This window comes from Cygnus olor, chromosome 11, assembly GCF_009769625.2.
Source record: "Cygnus olor isolate bCygOlo1 chromosome 11, bCygOlo1.pri.v2, whole genome shotgun sequence".
In the NCBI taxonomy this organism is placed as follows: Eukaryota; Metazoa; Chordata; class Aves; order Anseriformes; family Anatidae; genus Cygnus; species Cygnus olor.
This window is the reverse complement of record NC_049179.1, coordinates 210,951-229,747: the sequence shown is the minus strand read 5'-3', so window position 1 is coordinate 229,747 and position 18,797 is coordinate 210,951. Positions and strand designations below refer to the sequence as shown.

At 33.7% G+C, this 18,797-nt stretch overlaps 1 protein-coding gene across 3 annotated transcripts in view; it reads left to right on the top strand.

Annotated features, from left to right (window-relative positions):
- The window catches only part of FGF7 (fibroblast growth factor 7), a 29,247-nt gene that overhangs the window by 6,855 nt on the left and 3,595 nt on the right, over nt 1-18,797 (top strand). The window lies entirely within an intron of this gene.

Below are 18,797 nucleotides of genomic sequence, written 5' to 3'. Positions count from 1 at the left end.
AGTCTAGCAGCTGGCTGCATAAGCTGGTAATGGATATATTTAAAAAGATAAAAATGCAGTTTTTCTCCCCCACATTTTCCTCCACTATTTACAATTTATCAATGAAAAAAAAACAGATGACACACACACAAACAAACAGTATTGTATCGCTAAGTATGTTATTATTGCTCCATCCTGAAGAAAATTTGCTGAAGTGGCCCTGACCTGAGACTCAAGAGACTTGAGGCTAATCCAAGTTTTTAAGCAACTTACTTACAGACTCTGGGAAAATTCTTCAACCTCTCTGGGCCTCTACAAAAGACAAATTTTACACCACTATATTAAGAGCTTCAAAAATGATTAGCGAAAAAACTTCCAAGCCTACAAAAGAATTATGTGCTAATGTTATAGACATTAAATACTTTTATTATAGAATGCTGACTAATAAAATATTAATTAACTAAAATAAACAAAGGCAGCAGCTAGACAGGAAAACAGAACTCAAATCTTAATGAAGCAATTTTCCTTGTAGGTGAAAAGATTTTGGTACACAATTCCTTATACAGCCTTTCTTGCAACACAAAACCAAACTCCAGACACATCCCTTCACAGCTTCAAGCTTTCTGTATTGTTTGAGTATCTGAAAGCAATTTTTTTTTTTTTTTTAGATTTCTAGGATTCTGGAGTACTATGCAAAGCTGTTTTATCCCCCTCCATCTTTCTTAAAGCTCAGGAAAATCAAGACATCCTAAAGCATGTAATTATACCATTCCACACTGCAAGATATATCAGCTAGTAGTATATTTTGGAATGTTTTCTTCGTTAAAACAGAAGAAGTTTAGGCAAATGAAGGCTGTTACTCTCCTTGGGTGGCACACTACTTTCATTGCATAATTGGCTACGACTGTATTTGGCAACTGTATTTCAATTGTCTTTTTTGACCTTTGACTTTATTTTTACTTCTGGATATGAGCTGATGGAAAGGTCAAGTTAGCCTTCTGGTGTATGTAATTTAGAAACAGTACTAAGGAAAAGTTAACAGTGAAGATTCCTGTGGCAGTAACAGAGGTTAACGATCATAGCACTGAATTGTCACACTTTAAAACTTTCATAACACATGACATCATTTATACAAATGGAAAAAATTCTTTGTAACAATTGGTGTTGAAAAGTTGGAAATGGATATTCACAGATGTGACCCACAACTTCATGAAAACACACAAAAAAAGCAATAAAAATACCAATGCAATCAATACATTCTCTTGACTATTATTTAGCTTTGGAAACAAAGAACAAGATGAGGATTAAATTATAGTGGGATTTCTTTACAGTATACACACACTGTCTATGACCTGAACATTTTATCAACAGAACACTGAAGTGTTCTAAAACAGGCAGAATCAGACAAAGAGACAAGTAAATCCAAGTTAACGTCAGCAGAACTATTTCAATTAATTCCAAGTGAACACTTGCTCTTTTAAAGTTATAGCAGGAATCTGACAATTCAAACTAAAAACAACAGGCTGAAATGATATAAGAATACAGGTATTCCATTAAAAGCACTGACAGCTTCCTACAAGATGTCATCTTTCAAATTTAACCACAGTCAGAACATTGACAGATCAACGCAAAACCGTAAGTGAAAACACAGATAACATGTCCATTTCATAGCACCAAACTAACTTCTAAAACAGGGGGAGTAACAAATAGCACTCAAGTCCACTACTTCAACCCAAATATCTTGTGAATACCTCTATTACTTGTAGGTTTTTTTCTGAGTCTTGTAGCATTAGTACTTTAACATTTAATTGCATATATGCCATGCCTAACTTCTACTTTTGGTACGCTGGTTTGCTTTTCTTAAATGTGTTAATAAACACTGGGAGGTGCTATAGACTAAAAAGAAGATGATCAGACTTGTCCTTGGTCATTTTGATACTCAGGAATTTTGATATTTGTCTAACTAGAAAGTAATGTCTTCGAAATAAAAGAAAGCCCATGCTAACAAGATCATATTTTCATTGATCGTGTGTGCTAATTTTATAATTTTATTATGACCTTTAAATGTCAAGTGTGATTTGATGCTTCAGTCAGAAGGGACTGTTTACAGTAAATACATGTAAATTGAGAAATTTGTGACTATTACAGACAGAAATGATTATAGATGAACACACAGTTGAAGATATTAGTCAGAAAACTCACACTCAACATCAGATCTTGAAAAGGTCGGATATGGATCTGTGCTAGTCTGAAGTCCCAGAGCTGCTCAGGTACCATAGTTCTATGGGCTGTTTGCATGCACAGCTGTAAGCAATATAGTGGCAAATGTAAAGTATCATGTGCTTGTCAGGTGTGTGGAAGCGCCCACTACAGGAGCTTTCTGGCCCCTTTGAATAACAGGTACACAATGTTGCGTGATGATAGTAGATTTGAATTTGAGTGGCCTACATGAACTCTGAGGGGGACAGTGGTCAGGCTTTCTAGCTAACCATTGAACCAATGGATTTGGGAGAAAATTGGGGTGTTTGCTAACTCAAGAGAAGAAGGCAACACAGAGCTGGGAATGAACAGATTCCATTCACTCCCCCTGTAGCTTCTGCAGCAAGGGCTTTGTGAAAACTGTCTGTCCCTGACAGACACTCAGAAGGAAAATGGTAAAGATAACTGAATCGTAGGGAGTGCAGACAATACTAACACAATTGGAGAGTACACCTTTTACCAGCAAAAGCAACTTCAGTTCCACTATGCTAACTTACTTCCACTGGAACAGCCTCTGCAGCTTAGGGGCTGCATGATGAAACAGAAATCCAAACAATTGAGTCCTCATTGGTGAGATTTTACGGGGATTTAGGAAACAGCTACGTGAATCTAGTAAAGAGATTCAAACAGTGAGATTTGCTTGTTAGGGCCGCTTTGCAAGCAAATACAGATTTTCAGTGTGGGCAAGGGCAGTACAAGATCTTCCTCATCAACAGTCCTTCATATTTGCTTATGAGGGGAAACTGCACCTGAAAAGCCTTCAAGAAAAAAAAAACAAACACACAAAAACTAACCCGTAACCAACCTCACATAAGGACAGGGACAAAGACATGGGTCCACAGTAAGATTCACCGTACCCCACCCAGCACTATTGCTTGTATTAGTTTAGCACAACTTACCAATATCATTCCATAACAGTACAAAAAGAAAGTCTCTACCACATAATAAACACCTCTGACAACATATGAACCACAAGCATGACAAATAAACAATATTCGTGGACAGGGTATTGGTATTCAGCAGAAGAGGCTACTTGTAAATTAGCTGGTGACAAAAAGTGATTTTCGCATTTCAAGCAAGCTCCATTCTTCTAAATGAACCTTCTACTTCCTTAACTAAGCATGGAGATCCTGGCCAATACTTCCAACACAAATTTATAGCCAAAACCAAAGAAAAGGTACATAACAGCTAAAGCAAGTGAGTATTTCTTTAGAACACTCTAAAATACTGTACAAGTCAGAAAAAAAAAGAATTTTGTTTTATACATCATAATTATGATTCCAAAAAAACTATTCATTGACTCAAGAAACAAATACTACCACCTACCTCATCAGATAAGAAATGAAGAGATCCAATGGGGGAGCCTTTTCCCTGTAACAAACACCCCTTGCTCACTGTTAGCCTCTCCTTCCTGCCACTTACTAATGTAATCAACTACACAGGTGTTTTGAGCCTTTTGCTCTCTTTCACATCCTGCCACCCCTACAGTAGTGGTACTCTGTTTTAGAGTGCTGCTATTCAGTCTAAGCATCTGTTTCAGCAGTCAGGAGACAAGATTTCTTATTGAGGCTCTACAGTACAAGTGGTCTGGCATATTCTTCTACTTTACTACCAATGTAACAGCCGTACATTGGGTGAACTGGTGTTGGAGTTTGTAGTTAATATTCATTAGCTCAAAGGAAAACAACTGTTACATGAATTTTGAGTGTAACCTAAGGAGAGTCTACATAAGTGGCAAGAATCGTAGGCCACTTACACACGTCCCTTTAAATGCATCTAATCTTGAGCAGCAAAAATAATACACCGTTAGTAAAGCTATTCTTCTAAATTATTGTACACCCATTTCAGTCAGAATGTTCAAATGAGCAAACTGGTGCTCAGACTACTTGATTGCAAACATCAAATTAAAATTACTTAGTGTGCCTTCTATTCTGTCTGCTTCTCTGTGTGGCTTGAGAAATTCAGTCTATAATACTGCAAATAACTGTCATGCAACAAAATTAAAGAAAAAAAAAGATTGCCACATTTTTCTAGGAAACTATTACCACATCATTCAAGGAAATCACGCTCTGCTAATTTTTTTAACTAAGTAATCCAGTGTTTTGAATTTGAATACATCTATTTTAATCATATTGTTTTAGGGCATGTTCTGAATGATTTAATGATGATTTCTGAAATGGCACTTTCATCCAGAAGGGACACTGGAAGCAAAACCGGTCTATACTAAGATGGTAAAACTAGCATCACTTAGACAAAAAGCATGTGATTTTTCATATGATTCATAAAACAGGAGGCATAAAAATCCTAATTTAGTAAGGTGGTGAACAGCCTACCTCTGATCCAACCAGACTATTTAAAAGAATGTGATGAGTTCCAATGCCTATATCATTTAAGTACAAAATGATCTAGTGATAGAAGATGTATTTATGACAATTATTGTGGAGAAATTATTCAAAATTGTTTTAACATTTGGAATGTAATAAATACCTATCTTGGGCAAAAGATAAATGAAAATTAATCCCACTTTTTCTTCTTATATAGCAAAATATTTTATAAATATGAGCAGGTATTATGCACATACTTTCTCCTTTTCAGACAAGATCTGTAGACATCTCAAAGACAATTTTCTAAAAGTGATGACAAGCACTTGAGTGACATTTCAAGTTACATTTCCAAAAGAAATACTTAAGCCTAAACCTCACAGCATATATATGATACTTACATTTCTAAATTACTTCGGGTGATATTTTCAAAAGAGTGCAAGTAGCCACTGTTATCCACTGAGACAAAATAAGTAATAAAACCTGCATTTCCTGGCCTCCTAATCACTTGCAAGTGACCATCCTGTATCCATAAGATACACTTTTTTTTTTTTTTTCCTGCTGGGGCTAAATTAAAATGCATGACTATCATTAAAACAAACAAACAAACAAACCACTTTCCTTCCCTTTCCACCTCTTCACATCAGCTGTTCACTATTTGTTTCTATCTGTGATGCCTTTTTGTTTGGAGTATATGAGAAAATATAACAAACTTCAGTTTTGTACAAGTTACAAAAGAAGGTAATTATGCTTGTTTCCTCAAAGAATTAACTATGTGAATTCCAAAACTAGAATGTGTCCTCATCCCACTGTAGGTGATGCAGGAAAATGCACAGTATTTCTGCCTGTATATAGCACTATAAATAATGATGACCTTGGCTCACAACTTAGTATACTGTCTTCTCATTCACACTTCAGCAGTGCAGGTATGGATACTTTCAGATGACTTCAACTTAAGCGTAATTACTAGTTAAAGCTCCTGTTCCTAGGAGTTAGTTACAGCTCCTAGAAAAAATTTACTCTATTCCAGCTCTAGACCCATCACAGGGGGATGCTGCTTTCTTTGTTTTCCCCTTAGCCTCTGTTAGGTACCCCTGGCAAATTATATATATGTTATCTATGGTGTGCTGCAATTTATCTCATAGGTGGTATTGTACAAATAAAATAAATAAAAAATACTGATTTAGTCTCTGTTGAGCTGTGCCATGTTTATTTCATTAACACAGGTTTCTGCCTAAAAAAAATACACCTTTCATGGTGTTCATGGTATTTGAAACATTCTCAACAATGCAGAGATGTAATCAACATGAGAAAGTAATTGTAGAGAAGTACAGCATTAACTGTCTTTTCAACATATAGTCAAGATATGAGTGTTCTACTCTTACAGACACACTGATAAACTATAAAGAACTATCAATAGCAGTCTAAATAGTTGCTTTTGAAAGTAGGAAAAAAAATTGCACAGCTGTGAAGGAGTTAAGTTACTGACTAGTGGAAAAGCTATCTAACCCTGTGATTCATCAGGAAAAGTTTACTCAGGAGTTTAAAGACCCATATTAGGAAAGAGAAAAATACAGGCAGTTTGTAAAAGCCTGGCTCTATTGAAATCCGCGAGAGTTTTGATACTGGTGCCTGCTAATGGACTGAGGAGTTAATCTGAAGGATGCCAAATAATAACTATTGCTTCTGCAAATCCATGTGCTTTTACTTTAAAATAGAGTTTCATAAAATTGGCAATACAGACTAGGCATAAAGAAAAATGAAATTCTTCTTCCACCATTAATCTCTTCTTGACTTTCAAGTCAGAATTACTTATCTAGCTTACCAACAGCTATCTAGTAGAAATCTTGCTATCTCTGTTATTCTACTGAAGGTACAGGCTTAAGGGCACAGTACATCATAATATACCCAATTAATGATATTCAATTTGAAAAATATCTGGCTATAACTCTTCAAATATATGTTGAAAAATATATTTCTGCATAGAAGATATAAATGGAAGTTTATACTAAGTTTTTGGACCTATATTAAAACCACAGGTCCACATATCTATACTGAGTAGAAACTGATTGGATTATTTATGCTGAATACATTTAATAGTAGAAATATAATCTATTTTTGTACGCAACTTTCTACAGTGTAACATTTGCATTCAGATATGAGTCAAGTATACATTTATAGTCATGCAGGTGGCACAAAAGGAGCAAGTTAAGAACAGCAGTAGTACTTTGTTTCATTCTGTATGGTTAAAACAGATCTTCTTGGTCAATTTTGGTACTATTTCTCCAGCTTCTTGTTGCTATACAGCTGAAGTCACAAATATTTTTAAAAAGAAAAGGTTTATTCAATACATTAAGTGCTTGGAATAGACATAACTGTTTCAGTCACAGCAAATAGCATAACAAATTCTTTACCAAGAACAAGTATTTATATATAACTTTAGAAAGTATTAGTATGGTTACAGCCAAGCTCTGTGCTGGTATAACTTCATGGTCTTCAACTTAGTTCTAAAATTTCCTGTTGAGTTTAATATTACACAGTAACTTTTTCTTTTATGTTACAATCACTAGTAAGAACAGTACCATAAGGAGAAGAAATAATCATAAATACAATGCAGAACCAAAAAAAAGACCTGTAAACTGAGTTTCATAAATACAAATTTATAAAAACTTAATGCAAATCATCGACAAAAGAAAAATTAAACTGAGGCAAAACCTTTACTTGTATGTATAGCTTCAGCTTCCCAGCTCACATACTAATATTAAAAACCCACCAAGATTCATCTGAGTCCTCTAGCTCTATGAACCTATAGTCGAAATCTCTGCCATGTTACTCTGCTTCCTTACAGAGAACATTTTACTTTTCTTGCTTGAACAAGGTCCTTGTTTAAACCTATTAGCTGAAATGCATTTTCAAACATCTACATATTATAGGCCAGCTGCTTTCCAGATTTTAAAGTGTTCCATATATTCTGGTACAGATTGCTTATGTATTACTTCTGTGGAGCTCACCAAACTTCAAGACACCGATACATATAAAAGCAAAATAAGAATTATGTAAATCGTCACAGAGAAATTAAAAAGTGAGGCATTCCCAAAGGCTGCTGTCTAAAGCTGTTATCAAATGCTTAAGTGGCATGAAATCTTCCATTTGTCTCAAGATCAAGCGAAAAGTACGTCTTTATGCTTATGCCAGTGACTGCACTGTAGTTTATCAAATGAGCTGTTTGATATTGTCACAGATGGAAATTTGGAATTCTACCAATATAATAATATGGCTGCCAGCATGAATCTCAATTTAAGATATTAAATATTTTAACAGACTGGTCACAGACAACTTTATTATCAGCAGTCACAAAATAGCAATATAGTAGTATCTGTGTGCTGAGAGCCAAGAAAACTACTGCAGGCACAGAAAAACTCACATCTTTCCTTCTGCAGTTCAGGGCCACAGAACACATTCCTTAGTTGGTAAAGAAATTGAAGTAGTTTCTATCCCATTTTAAATAGTTTTACGTGGTTTATTGAGAGGCCACTGTTATGGCATAGCAATTTTACTAATGTTTTACAATTGAACTTTTGTTTCAACAAAAACAATTATTTTGGTTTAATTTCTGTCAAAGTGATTAAAGAATTTTTTAAAGGGACTTGATCACTAAGAGCTAGGTTTTTAAGGATGTTTCAGTAACAAAAGGTGGAGTTTGGCAGCAGTACATTCATGAAAATCCTCCTTTTAAACAAGCCTGTAGGTGGGGCTATCGGGGGCAATGCAAAGGACGGCTGATAACAACACAAGGCAGCTTTCTAGCTTCATACTTTCCCTTTAATATATCCTTAGCTGATTTAAACAATCATAATGTAATTGAAATAAAGGTAACTGCACTTGGCATATAACAATTAGAACAAAAGCAAGGGAAACTTTTTTTTTTAATATATACTAACAAATAATGCATAATAAAAATGTGTCGTGCTTTAAAGAAAATTTTTCAAATAATTTGGCTAAACCTATGCTCTGTTAACTGTTTAGTCTGCTATCTTTATTCCATGACATTTTACATTTTAGCTGTGACCGATAAATTCTCTTCAGAAGATAATATTACTATATCACAACACACTGGAGTGTGTGCAGCCCTTAGTTCTTTCTTTCTGCTTTTAAGGGTACAAGTAACTTCAACTAAAATTCTAGGACATTATTTACATGCAACACTTGAGAAGACCAAAGCACAGAAAGGCTGTGGACCTGTGACAGATGATGCTTATTACCTTCTACAATGTAATGAGCAATCCCAGTTGCTACTGGAATCAGGTTTCATGGCCACCGCAAGTACTGCTATGACACAATCGTTCTGGAAAATAAGATCTGTCAGCACATTCTACTAAAATAAAAATAATTAGTTATATACCCAAGGCATCTGTGTACAAACCAACCCCATATCAGAATCTGCTACAAATAACTGCATTATAATGGATTCACCATAGAAAATATTTACATGACATTAGCTGCCATAGTTTTCGCACTTTCTTCATGATAATATGCACGTGAGCAAAACTAAATGTATGCATAAACATTTCTATCACCAAACTCAAAATGGTTAACACCTCATTTCCCTCTACATCCTAAGATTTGAAGTCAAAACTGAAAAAAAGAAAAAAAAAAAAAAAAAAAGGAAAAAAATGGGTTTTGATGTGGCATCATAAAGATAGAAGAGAACTAAAGATTAACAAGAGGAAAGCAAAACATTTATAAATATTTGATCGTGTAAATAAAAACAGAGGTTTAAAAAATCTGCCTGTGTGTAAATGAATGGCAAATATCCTACTGATTTTCTTAAGAGTCAGGTTTATATCTTAGACAAAATTTTTAGACTGGTAAAATGGTGTGTAAATAGAAGTAAATTAATGATATCAGATTAAATAAAGATAAGGAGTTATTAAGCTATTTAGAAAAAAAAGATTATTGGATAATTGACACACAATTTGATCCATATACTGAGTAAGACGGGAGAATATCAGGTAAAAAAGGTATGAAAAAAAGATTTATTTATTTTAGAATTAGATTAGATGATTTGGTTTATTTTGATTTTGAGGTGTTTTGATTTGTTTTTTCATTTTCTCTTTCTGCTTGCTTAGTGTTCAGTGTTTGGTCTAATATACATTTTTCGAACTCATCTAAAATCTAAATTATTTGTCAGCAGCAAACCAGAACAATTTGAGAGGCTATATCATATAAATATATGTCCAGCAATGTTTTGAAGGCACAAAGAATGAGCCAGATGGTTTTTATCACTTCCCACTCTGTGGTGCAGCAAGGGGTTAGGATGGTTTTCTTATCAGATTCCTACATTTTGTACCTTGAAAGGAATTATGTACTGCCTACTGGTGTTCTTGTAGACGCTGTAATTGATGTATTTAGATGTCTGTTGTCAGCTATTCCTGCCCCAGGTAGTAGATCTGATTTAGAAATCTAACTAAAATGTATTCAGTTGGGTAGTGCTTGCCCTACATTTTACATAAGTAGTTAGAGGAGGAAAAGATGTGTATCTATTCCAATGGGGATTGCAGTGTTTATGAATTAAATCCTCTCCTAACTGTGTGAAACAAAATCTTACAGTTCAAAATTAAAAATCATCTAAAACCATTTGGTCCTATGCCAGAGGCCTTTAAGTATAAAATTAAGCTCTGGAATACTGTAGCCAGCTTCTCTCTTGTGCGTTTACTGTCTCAATTTTACTTATTTTAACTAACTCAGTTCCTAGTCACATTGGGAAACATTTTCACTACTAAAAATGTATTTTAATACAGTTCTAAATAATCCTGAAAAATAAGGAGGGAGTTTTTTCATTTGTCCTCAGCATCTAGCTACACCACTCATTCTCCCAAGCACGTCAGTGACCAGAAAAGCTGCCACAGGAGCAGCTAGAGAAACTACACGATGCAGAACAAAACAGCTAGACCTTGAGAGTGATGGGATACTTCATTCAGAAAAAATGAGTCCACAGCAAAGTACCACGTTATGCTATCTTTACTACTGCCTGCAACCACTTTATACCAGTGTTAAGCTGTAATATCACATAAAATGCACTTGGAATTGAAATTTTTCAGAACATAGAACAGATAATGTATCATTCCATTTCTTATACACACAAAAGATATCTGAATGTGGACTACATTCCTTAGAAAACCAGAAAAAAAAGTCTTCCACAGAAAAGACGTGACTAATTTTATGACAACTATGATGCCTAATTCTACACAGGAAAGAGGGAAGGAAATTTAATTGGCAGTGGCACAGGAATAATATCAAGACACCACCTCTTTATTAGATAAAAATATTGGATAGTGACAAATATCGAAGAACAAGGTAATTTATTCGTAGCTTTACCTTACAGAAAAATTTGGAGAGACCTGTGGCTCTGGTCTTATGTGGAATTTTTCCAAATATTAGATTATTAAAATAGCTGTAGGAACTGAAACTCTAAATTTGGGAAGTTTTGTACCACTAAACGAATGTATCTCATTTTGCTGTGAAAAGGTTAATCAGCAGAGTTTTACATACAGTTTCACTATTCTGAAGCTAGATCCAATAAATCTGCAAAACTAAGAGATCATTTATTCTAGTGAAATTAGCATAACAGACTTAAGTAAGAGATATCATTGATTTGAGTTTGATTTGTTGTACACTTTCAGCTCTAAACTATTAAATCATTAATTTTCATAGTGGTTTGAAACAGTTTTGTTTTTTTTTTTGTGAACAGGCTTATCACACTTTTTTCCATTTTTAATATCAGTAAATATTAATTTTAATATCAATAAATATTAATACTGTAATAAAAGAGTGCTTTTTAAGACAGGGGATTAAGATTTGGATTTTATAGGACACTATTAATTCTAAAAAAATAATATTTTTTCATTGTAACCATATGTTTAGCTCCAAGGCAATTTTTATTGAAGGGAAACAGTTTCCAGCGAAAATGAGAAATGACTATGTGTTATATTAGAAGCTGATCAAGAAAATATTTTTATGAAATGCACAGTGGAGATCAGCAAAAGTGACAGGTTCTAAATAAGTTTAACAAGAAATCCACAAGTGAGTGACTGACTGGGACAGCATGTTATTCAGTTGTTGATACTATATCCCACTGTTCACGTCAGACCTTTAAATTGAAAAGTTCCATAGTTTCACAATCTACTTTAAAGAAAATTGTCACACCCTTTTGGTTTTGAAGATCAAATCAACAGAAATATTGGAAAGACAATGGTCCCAAGCACTAATGTTCCAAAGTGACATTTAGAGGAGAGGAGGCAATTTAGAGTCAGAATAGCTAAGATCAATTCTTCTTATTCTGTCATTTAGGATGAAAAAGGAAGCATTTGTTTTACAATCCTATCTAACCCACCAACATGAGCAGAAAGCCAATATAAAACCAAAGCCAAACAATACAGTATAACAAGGGAAAACACCCTTAGAAATTCTAAGCTATTTCTCTTCAGTTCTCTATTCATTACAATATGGTTACTAAAATCCACACTACTCCACTACTGTACGTATCGGAGGTAAGCTTTACTGAGTGTTGTAAAACAATGAGCACTGCTTTACATTTATCATTCTGAACAGACATTTCAGTTCCCTACTCTATCTTCTCTCCTCTGTTTGCTTCTCATCTTACATGTTTTATGCTATCTTCACAGAATTATCAAGTTAGCAGTTTCTTTCAGATACCTTGACACGGCACAAATCCTGTAACTAACTTAACTGTCAGCTGCTGAATATCCCCAGGACAATGGTTTATTATGAAGTTGCTCTATCTAGCAATTAACTGTATCTAGCAATTAACTGTTTTAATCAGTTTTTAGTATTAACAGTGGAGAAATTTATGAACCATATAATGTCAAGTAAGAAATCTTTAAAATAAACAATACATGAAAATCCAACAAAGTACGAAAATATTTTGATGAACTTCTGTTTAGCAATTAGTGCATTATTTTTATATAGTATGCCTACTGTTCTTGTGCCCAATGAATTGCAAAACAAACAAAAAAAAAACTAATTAAACATCAGCCACTGATGCTTAACCAAACAGACGTTCTGCATGCAGGCTGTCTTATAAATAAATTTTGCTTCTTGAGGATGCTTGACCTGAAAATAAGCTGTATCAGGTCCTCTAGGAATACCTCTCCATCGTTAGTCATGCTTCCTCAGACAATTACAGCTTTCCTGTCTGGAAGTTACAAACGGGAGTGAAGCGGGAGTTTTAAGTGCTCTGGTTATTTGTCCATGGTATCCAGATGTCTGGCACCTCACTGAAGCAGTAGCTTCAGCTGTTCTACTGAAAGTCCTTGACAGACCTGCACATTGTTTATGTGCAGGTCATTTTTACAGTTGTCTTCATACCTAGAGTGCTTCAGATAGTCAGTCCATGCATGCATGGAAACAGCACAAAGACTTGAAATAACAGCTTTTTTAGTCTTTCATATTGGTCTCTGCCATAAATAGCAACATAATTTACATGTGTTTACACCATAAAATCCAGATTCTGAGTATCATAAGGAGAAGCAAGAGTATTACAGTGGGGGAAAAAAAAAAAGATAATGAATGTATGAATGTATGTACCTGATAAGACATGTATGACACCTTGTTTTCTGTTACCATAACTAATAGTATATTCAAAACATATATACATACAGAAAACTCCTGAGTGGGGAGGGACCAATCTCATCTCTGCTGTGAAAATTATTATGATATACACTTTTTTACCTATTTCTACTTACAGAGCATAAGAACATGTGTTCTATGAGGTACCACCTCACAGACTCTTTTACTCTCTTGTTAAGGAGAGTACAAAATACAAATGAAAATTTGACATTCTATCAATTGTAATTTAATAATGGGGGGATAGTAGAAAAAGACTTAAATATTACAATATCTCTTAAATCAATAGCTTTGTTTGTCGTGAATTTTTTACCATTAGATTTGAGAGAGAATGAGCACAGAAATTGCTCTACCTGAAAACAAACTTTAAAACATATACGTTTAAAAATATTACTGGGAACTAAAATAGCAAGCACAAACTAATACTTTGCATATACATATATATATTTTTTTCTTTTAAGAAATACAAGGGGGTAATGCTTCTTGAAACCAGTAACTTGCAAAACTACCCTATGAAATTATTCATTCACTTTCAGAAAACAAATACCAGTAGACTCCTCTGGAAAAACATTTCAAGTGCAATAAGCCAGCTAATGTATTTATTGTGCTCCCTCACTGAATGCACACATGCACTAATAACACCATGAAAGTTTTCCAGAATTCTCAGTGATTGACAATCATTATTTGTACTTTCTTGCTTTAAGAGGCACAAATATTAACTTATTAAATCCCAAATCAAAAGAACAAATTGCATTAAATACCATAAAATACCGTCTTGTAAGCAATGATGAGAGCATTTTTCTTGGCCTTAAATCATCTCTCTAAAGGTCACTTGAATTCATAAATATGTACTCCAAATCTAATTAGAAACACAAGTCAGACATATTTTAGAAGTTTCATTTTGTTTTGACTTATTCTCCATCCAAGTTTTTTTTACCCCCTCTTTCTGTATTTGAGATATCACGTACTTTATCTCAAGACAATCCTGCCTAGGAAAGGGTGTTTCACAAACACATTCCTTGCAAGTGCTTAGCTGTCAGTGCCAGCCTCGTAACCCCTAAAAATTAGCAACAGAATGTTTTTTTCCACTTCACTGCACAGAGAGGCCACAAGAAATAAAGTACTGCAAATATTTAAAAAAAAAAAGGTAGATTAAAAAATGGTATTTTAAAACATTTAGAATATTTTAAAAACCAGTCTTAGGTATAATATGTTAGCTAGTTCCTTAAAAGGAAATTATAAGAATATAGAATAATAACTAGCTTCTGGACTTTTGATGTTACTTTTCTTTTGTTAAAAATCCTAATTTCCCTTTTCTTCTTCCCTTTTTTCCAGCATTTAGAAGACTACAGAAGTCTTATTAGCAGTAGGCAAAATTTCATCTTACTCTTGTAAGAAAGAATATCACATAGTCATATATAATACATATGAAACATATGTACCCAACAGAACATCCCAAAAACCACTGGGATGAAATTGCTGTTGGCCTTACTGAAAAATGTACTGAATGCCAAAATTTCTCTTTGTATTAATGTCTACAGAAATTCTGATACTAACAAATAGAGAAGTAGTGACCAGAAACACGAGATGTTCAGAGGATATCAACAACATATGAAACATTTAGAAAAAACTCCAGCTGATGAGGGACTGAATACAGTGTACTTTAAAAACTCCTCCTAAATCTTCCTGAACAATCTTATCACCCATCATACTGAGGCAGTTCCCTAGCATGTGAAAAGATATCTATCTAGCTCAGTAGTTTTGTTCTCTGTTCTTTTCCAAAGAAGTCCCAGGTGATTCAAAACAAAACTATCAAATGCCACTCACCCAGGAAAAATAAATAAATAAATAAATAAAAATCTCACATGAGAATGCTCAATTTTGTATCATTGATATAGCTAAATGCCAATTTTTCCACATAAATTTCCAGCCCAAGGTACTGTCCTGTCTTCCAGGTCACAGTCATGAAATAAGTCCATAAGTACAAGTGTCTATAGCACTGAGAGAAACTGTTATTCTAGACCACAATGCAGGGAAACTCACCTAACTTATTATGCAATTGTTGCCAAAAAAAAAAAAAGAAAGAAAAAAAAGAAAAAAAAGAAATATATTCTATCTACTAAAACTGCTGTGTCAACTTAAAGGGTTGCTTCGTGTCTTTTTTTTTTTTCCTAACATGTTTTATATCAACTGTCTGATACTTCATTTTCCCCAAGTGGTTAAAAAGACTGTTGCCAGCACCCATAATCACCTTCTTCTAAAGAGAAATTATAGTCCATCTCAGCTGAGTGTCCTTTAAGTACAGCAGACAAAATTTCATCTCTGCAGGAAACTTCATTCACTCCAGGAATTTTAAGCTGTATTGGGTACACTGACCATACAACCATATAAAATTGTTTGGAATTTCATGCTGATTTAATAGAAATTACAGTTGTTTTCAGTTTTATATGCCCATTTTCTTTCTTTTTTTTATTTTTTTCTCTTTCTGGCTTTAATTTGATTTTTTCCCAGCTAGTTTATGGTGTATTCAAGTCTTCTTTTAAGCCCATTCTAAACTTTTACATGGATCCTTTAGAAAGTAAAAACTGAAAAACTTAGTTTACATTTTCATTTTTATCTGATGATATATAAGACCTCTTTGTAGTTTGGCCATGTTGACTTCTCATCAGCAGCATCTTACCAATTTAAGCATATCTTTAAACAAATTTCGAATTTATTGAAGTATCAAGAGTACTTAAATGGAACGATTTAAATATAAGAATTTTCTCCTTCCTATACTAGATTGGAGACTTTTTTCCTTTTTCATGAATAGAGATTAAAAGGATGAGAACTTTTTACTTCAAAAGGAAGCATCTAAGAATGGACTTGCTAAAATATGACAATGAATTGTATACTATTACATTGAGGAGAAGAGGTTATCCTTACAAGGTCTTCTGACTGTACATTTTAGTTCTTCGTCATTTCTCCGAAGAATCTGATGCTACATAAACATTTAGAAACTGACAAAGATAAATCCCGCATATAAGCCAGTTTAGTATTTTTTCTATTTGTGTGGTGTATACCCTTTAGGTGTAAAAGTGCCTACAAATGTTACATGATGTAGTAGGTTTACTGGTTTACTTCTATTATCATTTTTCTGTGGATACAGAGATTTACTTCCTTCCAGTCAACCAGCTAACTACAATTAAGCATGAAGACTTAAAGGTCAGCTACAGTGTTCATAGCAGAGGAGCAATGAAAGTAATACGTTTTCATTCATGTAAATTCATGTCTTAAGGGCAGTTAAAAATGGTGTATTAGAAAAAGCACTCTTTAGCTTTGGAGAGATTTGCTTGACTCAGGTTACCATCCTCGCAAAGCTAATAAAGCTAATCTTTAGAGTATACTGATATTTTGTTGCTAATTTTAAAACTATCAGTTACTCAGAATCAAAGATCTTCCTGCATTTGTAGAAAAATGAGATTATTAGGTTACTTCCCAGTAAACTAAATGTCGTTACTGTAGAGTCCCATTAAAGACTTAATAATGGTACAGAATTTAAAAAAAAAAAAAAGAGGAAAAAAGGAGAGTTTAAAACAAAAGAAGAAGAACGAAAGAAAACCTGAAAAGACCTCATAAAAATATCTTATTCACAGACTTGGCTGAATGTAACAGTCAAAACTGTATTATGAAACGTATACACTAAGAATATAAGGATAACCATATCAGCTCAGATCCAAATTTAATTTAGCCCCACATCCTGTTGGCAAGAATCACCAGTAGCAGATGATACAGAACAGACAGAAGAAACAGGAAATATTGGTAGTTGACCAAAACTCTGGTTGAACAGATTTATTACCTCTTGACACCTACTGACATATTAGGTTCCTATTTGCAAAAAAAATAAAAATAAAAATAAAAAAATAGTACTGTCTCTTTACTATTATGTAATTTTTCTTGTAGTAATGGAGTATCAGGAACACATACAAAATAAAGACAGACCAATGCGACTACAATGCCGTATGGTGTAATATAATGTGATATGTTGGCTTAATACAGATTCTGAATGAAAATTAAATGAGGAAGGACAAATACAAATTACTTTCTCTGTTTTAGGGATTTTATATTTTATTCTTTGGTATATTCTCTAGCAATTCCCTGCTTTAGTGATAAAATTATTAATAATATAAAAGCTCATTTTTATATTTAAATACATTATAAAATTATAATTTGAAGAGACAATGATTTCCATTATGCACATCTCTTTAAACTCAATGTTTGTGCTGTGTTTAAATCAAGCTGAGTATTAAAAAGGAGTTTAGAAGTTTCACAGTGATAGTATCTTGTTAATAAGTATTAAAGATTCCTTTAACTATTTCATCAAAGAACTTGTGCTTTGAGAAAGTATGCAGTGCATAATAGGTCTAGAGGAAATAGCTGGTTACCTTATGAATCTAGTATGTTCAGAAGCACCATGTTAAAGTAGTGAAAGCTCTGTCCGTATTAAATTTAATATTACTCAAATATTATTCTTCCTGGTGGGAGACCTTCAATATTGGATGAGAAATTTACGTATGTGATACAAGAAATGCTGATACAGATAAACTAAGAAACTTCCAGTATATGACTTCTCAACCGTAAAAGTCTCTATAGCTTCTGTACGTAAAGGAAGGCATTTTGACCTCATTTATGTACATGATGGCGCTTTGTAATTAACAGAACAAGAGAGTTCCACACAAAAGACTATATACTGAAAGATCACTAATGAAATTCTCAGTTAATATCAGCTATCACAGTTATAAATACACCGTAATGTCATACTTTTCCCAAAGTTTCCTAGAAATATTTCAATTTCCTATACGCTTTTATTTAAAAATATAATTAATTGTAGTAGTTCTACATTTCTGAAAGGAACAGAATTACTGAGGCAGAGACTCAAGAAGAAGAAAAGGGGACTTACAATATGCTGTCTTATTGCTAAGTAACTTGGGTCGCATGCCTTAAAATAGAATGAGGAACTTAGTGATGATTCACTTGAACATCAAGTAAGAAAGTGCATGTGAGACGCTGCTTGAGAGACCTAAATCACAAAAATGCTTTGCTGGAAAGGAAAAATTCATGGTAGTTTCTCCTTCGAGGATTGATTAAGACACAACAGAAGAGACATGATCTAGATCTGGGAACAGAAAAACGAGTACTTGCATTTCTTGTGATAGGCCAGAGCATTCTGTGAAGAGAATCACAAGTACACAAGCAATATTTCCACTGAACTCCTTATGGTCTCTTTTCTTGGTCTTTAACTTTGCTAATAGTACAACATTTTTTATGTTACATATATATTGGAGAGTTCATGTCATGTTCCCTCACTAAACTATGGAAAGATGCACAGAGAGAACACCTTAGAGAAGTGCCATTAAAAGACCTAAAAACATCTTTGGATGAGAATAAAGCAGAAAAAACAAGTACCCCAAACCAAAATATAGTAATTCCTACAAGTAGTATGTCAACTTCCACTTCATTAAAAAAAACAAAAAAAAAAAACAAAAAAAGCTAAAAAAATATAAAAACTCTAATAATAATATTGCTTTAGGCAAAAGCTTTTGGCATTTCCTT